This window comes from Pinus tabuliformis, chromosome 4_2, assembly GCF_031772625.1.
Source record: "Pinus tabuliformis cultivar Carrire ecotype Pingquan chromosome 4_2, CPIR1, whole genome shotgun sequence".
Taxonomy (NCBI): domain Eukaryota; kingdom Viridiplantae; phylum Streptophyta; class Pinopsida; order Pinales; family Pinaceae; genus Pinus; species Pinus tabuliformis.
Window position 1 is genome coordinate 827,719,977 of NC_142304.1, and position 6,000 is coordinate 827,725,976.

General features: G+C 37.0%; 1 pseudogene; it reads left to right on the top strand.

Annotated features, from left to right (window-relative positions):
* Positions 1-5,001: 5,001 nt before the first annotated feature.
* Positions 5,002-5,689, top strand: LOC149172221 (photosystem I chlorophyll a/b-binding protein 3-1, chloroplastic-like; annotated as a pseudogene).
* Positions 5,690-6,000: the final 311 nt, after the last annotated feature.

Here is a 6,000-nt window from a genome sequence, read left to right on the forward strand (position 1 = left end):
GAGATCTGGATGAGAGAAGATCTACAAGTGGGTATGTGTTTAACCTATTTGGAGGTGCAGTCAGTTGGATGAGTAAGAAACAATCTGTAGTGGCACTATCAACTACAGAGGCAGAATACATGGCAACCAATCATTCAAGCAAGGAAGCAGTTTGGTTGCAAAGATTGTGTTCAAGTATGGGGTTAGTACAGGGAGCTATAAGGATAGACTGTGACAGCCAAAGTGCAATTTTCTTGGCAAAGAACCTTGCATATCATTCAAAGACAAAGCACATTGATGTTCAGTATCACTTTGTGAGGGATATGATAGAAGACAAAAATGTGTTGCTGGTAAAGGTGGACACTTTGAAGAATACTGCAGATGCATTGAAAAAATATGTGAGCTCTGAGAAGTTCTCTTGGTGTAGAGAGACAATGGGTGTTTCAGGGCTGGAAAAATGACTAAGCTCTCTTGTGGCCCCCTGCGGAAAGAAAAAACAAGTGGGAGAATGTTGGGTTGTGTTATATTCTTTCCACGACTAGCCCAAGTAGTTAACTGGGGGGTTAGAGGGGGGTCGGAGCCCCCCTTTGTTGCGCTGATTGTGTAGCGGGGGGTGGTCACAGGGGGTTTGAGGCGTACCCGTAACCCAACTTTATGGGGTTTGGGGTAGCACCCCGGAAAATTTTGGTTTTGGACCCTATGTTAGGATGGGCGGACCCACCTATGGTTTTGTGCATGATTTTCGCACATGTTTTTTGGACGTGATGGTTTTCGGTCTATGGTATTGGACGCAATGGTTTTCGGTCCATGGTATTGGATGCTTCGGCATGTATATATACGTGACGAGCAATTACTATGATATGATTTGACCTCCTAAGTCACCTTAAGGAAGTGGAACCAACATAAACACACCATACAAACCTTCCACATCAGTAACAGGACTCCTAAGAACCATCACAACCACTCAAGTAATCAGCCCCTGGGTCCCACTGAGTTTTTAGATAATTACATCCCCCATACGCTCAGTTGATATGGATAAGCATGTGTCTAGAAGGCTCCAGACACTCCACAACATGTGTATGCATGCATCCAGGGGATTTTCTACCTAGTGTTGTGCCTACTTCTCCGGGATTTGAGCCACTTCTCCAAGCCCAGAGCCTAGGTCATTGCCCATAACTCAATGACACTTTTAGAATCCATAATTTACACAATGACAAGACTTACAAATCAAAAACTGACTCCAGAACTAGGCTTGACCATCCCCAACCGAGAATGACCTTTTGTCAAACACTTGCCATCAATGTAATATACAGGAAATGAATACAAGACAGAGCATAAATGACTGATAACTCATATGGAACTTGACAAGAAGGATCACCACCTCTTCCCTTACTTTTTTTGCATCAATTAGGTCGTGCATCCATTATCCTTTTAGTTACAAGTAAATACATGAAATAACCATGACAATAACTAGTCATATAACTGTGCTTATGACCGGCATTAAACCACGTAAATAACAATTAGATAACAGATATTAAAGCCACATATCAACAAGTACAAAATAAAGAGAACTTAGATTTTATTAAACATAGGCAAAGTCAATCAAGTTCAGATAATTTTGGTTCAGATAATTCTATTCTGTGTACATTTACATTCTCTATATATATCTCCCTGGTCAGATATGCACCTGGGATTGTTATAAGATTTAATATGTAAGGTATTTGTCTGAATTGGGGATCTCCATCCTTAAGGATTGGAACTTTGAAGTGCACATGAGACTTGGTCTGCATAATTTTATGCTCATGTTCATATATATACATATTTAATTTACTAATAAAAATAGAAATAATAATTTAATTTTAAAATTATAATTACATTAAATATATATTTTTTTTAAATATTTTATATAATAATTTGATTATTAAAATTATAAATATAAAGAAAATTGTAATAACTTTTATAATAATAAAGAATAACTAATATAATTGTTAATTAAACAAAAATATATATGGAAACTCATTATGTATAAATAATCATATTATGTATAGTTATACATAGTTTAAACACTATTTTTTGAAGGTGGTTTTTATTCTCAATTCTTTTTCCTGAGGTTTGTTTGAGTATTATTTCTTTAAAGGTGGCTTTTGTTATAGGTTTTTCTTTCTAAAGTTTGAACTTCAGATTTGATAGAGACTAAATCCCACACAAATTAACTGATTTACACCAAATTAAATGATTTACATTAAGGTTAAAATAAGTTCACAAAAATTGCTCTGCTAAGTTCAAATCAACATGGAAGCTAAAATAAGTTTGCAAAATTTGCTTCACTGGGTTTAAATCAAGATGAATTGGGAACAATTTGTAGCTTTTATTTTTATTCTGTTATTTAGTGTCTGTTTGCAACATCTATTGTTTATTATTTAGTGTATGTTTGCAACATCTATTGTTTTGTTGTAAAATGAAGATTTCTCTTTTAATAATAATAATAATCCAGTTTTAAGGTCATGGCCAAGTTAGACATTATGTTAGTGTATGAGACCCCCTTATTTGTAAGAAAAAGACCCACTTTTAGAAAATAATATATACTCTAACTTCTTCTAAGTTTAACCCTATAACCTCTTTAGAGGAGAGAGATGCTTTTAACGATCCTCTATAATGTTTGGATTTTTTAAAAATTGCTATTGTGACTCTTAACCATCCTGTATACTGTTTGGAATTTTTGAAAGTGCTATTGTAACTTTTATTTACTCAACTAAAGAAAAACATCTTTATAATCATAATAAAGATAACATTTCTGAAATTTCAAGAATTAAAAAATAGACTACCATACTAATTATGTCTAGCTGCTAAGACTCTGCTAAGCTCACTACCATACCCAATTAATGGTACCGCAGACCTCATATGGGTGGCCTATAATACCTTAGGATATTGAGACCCAAGAGGCCAATCCAAAATTTACTAAGCTAAGCAAGAGGATTGGGGAAGTCCTCGTACATCACCAAAATTCAAATAGGAAAACAAAAGCAAAACTTAATGCCAGCAGACTTTCGTTAGAAAGTACTGTCCTGTGTTTGAATGTTTGAAACAGTAATGATTTACAGATTTATCTTGTTTTTATTTTTTATTTGAACTTTGTATTGTGCTTTTGTTTGCAAATTAACCAATGTATTTGTTGTGTAATGAGGGCCTTCTTTCCATAATATTTTTTCAAATATTAAATCTGTATTTCCAACTCTGAGATTGAATAGCTTATACCCTGTCATGCTAATTTTTGCATTTACTGTGCAATGATGCCTATGGCTGATTTTATGAGTTGTAGCATTTGAAATGTTGTTGTAGGCCTGTCTTGGCAATTTACTTTTTGTATATTTGTTAAGAAACTTCTGCCTACTTTCTGCAGCAAGGAGACAGGCAGCTTTGGTTTGCATCACAACAGAGTCTCTCCCACTTGGATGGCAGGTGATATTCCTAATCCGGATTCCATTTGTTTTCATTCTCAGCCTGAAATTACCGTTGAATAAGAAAGGGAATGATGATTACAGTCCTGGACCATGGGCATTGTACTGCATAACATTAATTGACTTTGTTTCTAAACTGGCGAAGCTCAGGGCTCAATTGTACTTTCCAATTTTTAGTTGGGGAAGGTATGGGCTCAATTGCACTTTTAATTTTTAGCTCGGTGAAGCTCAAGGCTCAATTGTGCTTTTTAATTTTTAGCTGGTGAAGTGCAGGGCTCAAACCATTATTGTTGGTGCTATATTGTTTGTGTATGAAACGATTCTTCAACTTACTAAAGTTGTGAAAATCTGATGGCAAATGCTGTTAGCTACCAATGTGATCCAAGTTCAAGCTGGTTGGATCCAATATTTGACAAGAATATTGTTTTGTCAATCCTTTGATCTCATAACAATGGAGATCCCTTTTACGAGTTTCTCTTTTTCATGGTGCTTATCCGATAGGTAAGCTTCAAAGGGGTAATTTGTTTTTCTTTGACTAATTTCCTTTTATCTCAATGTGGCAAGTTGGCCCTTCTCCATTGTGGGAGCATTGGCAGTATTAGAATTAATGGAGTCAGTTTGCAACATTTAAATCTGTTTTTTTCGGCTAAAATGTCATGAGTGGAATTATTTGTTTGGTCAAAATTGATTAGGATTTGCACTTGGCCCCAACTGCAAATACAAGCACAAGCACTAGCAAAAGTTCAAACACACCCAAAAGTGGCCGACAGTAAACAGGCATATGTTTGAAGAGACTTGAATCCTGGTGATAGCGTTAACAGCACCCCACTTTCACTAAACCAGCAAGCCCTCTGTTAACAAAGGGGTGAACTTATGCTGTCTGTTGTGAATCTCTCCTGAAATCATCCCGGGTTTTATCAACCCTTTTTTTGCCACTTCAACATATCCATCCCTTCTTCCTCTGCTTACCTACAAATACGAGTTTTCTTATTTGGTTACCATATCACTAATGGATTCCCCATGTTCATGTTGTTTATCTGAAACTTGGCTGAAGCTTACTGGGGTGGGGAGAACGGGCTGATTTTCTTTCCAGCCCTTTCTATGAATTCCCTTAGGTAGGGTTGCCTACATCATGAAAAGTGAATGTCGTAAAGTCACTTAACTGATATAGTGAAGGTAAGGTCTTGATTGCTTGTTTATTTCAAGATGGGCTGATTTTGGGGTCCTTGGTGACCAACTTGGTGACCAACTTGGTTGGGTATGGGGTAATTTTTGTAACTGTTGTGGGATCATTGTTTGCTAATATACTGTACTGAATGCAGCATATCTGAAAAGGATGCCAAATTCGACAGCTTTTGCTGTTGTTTACCCATGCTTTTAACTAATTTGTATATTCATGCTGCCTGTAAGGGTTAAGGTTAGACAATTCATACAATTTTGTTTAGTGTCCTCTTCTTCACCTTGTTATCCATAAAAACTTAAAAAGCTATAGAACTAGGGCACCAATGAAATGCTCAAAGAGTTATATGGAATGGTGATTCTTCTTCGGATTATTTAAATATATTTGGGTAATTGCAGCCTTCCTGGTGACTTTGGATTTGATCCATTGGGCTTGATGGATCCTGAAGGACCTGGAGGTTTTATCGAACCAGGTTGGCTCGCTTATGGAGAAATCATCCACGGGCGATTCGCAATGCTGGGTGCAGTTGGAGCCATTGCTCCTGAAACCTTAGGCAAGCTTGGGCTAATCCCACAGGAGACCGCACTTCCCTGGTTCCAAACTGGCGTCATTCCTCCAGCAGGGACATATAACTACGGCTGACCCTTTCACTCTTTTTGTGCTAGAGATGGCCCTGATGGGATTTGCAGAACACAGCAGATTACAGGATTACAGAAACGCCGGATCGATGGGAAAACAGTATTTCTTGGGATTTGAGAAATACTTGGGTGGTTCAGGTAATCCCGCATACCCCGGAGGTCCCTTATTCAATCCTCTGGGATTTGGTAAGGACGAGAAGTCCATGAAAGAATTGACGCTGAAGGAGGTCAAGAATGGAAGGCTTGCAATGTTGGCTATCTTGGGTTATTTCATTCAGGGCCTTGTTACCGGAGTTGGGCCATTTCAGAACCTATTGCATCATTTGGCTGATCCAGTAATCAACAACCTTCTCACCAACCTGAAGATCCACAACTAGAGCAAAAATATAGAAGGAATTACTCTCTGAAATTTCCTGCAAAAATATAGAAGGAATTACTCTGAAATTTCATTTGCCTTTGACGGGTTCATATCCGTTCATGTTTCGAATCTATTGTATGATGAAGCTTCTGTATCTGTAAAATTGCAATGTAAAAATAGAAGGATGTGCATGGATCTTTATTAAGTATATTTAAGTTGGCTACTTATTTTTGTTTTATTTGAATACCTTTACTCTGTGTCTAAGGGTCACGTTCATGTTGAACAGTCTTACTGTTTATGAAATGTGTAATGAAACGTATCAAATTCCGTTGCAAAGTGATATTCATTTATCATCGACTCCAGTCTCCCGTCGTTGCTATTACAATA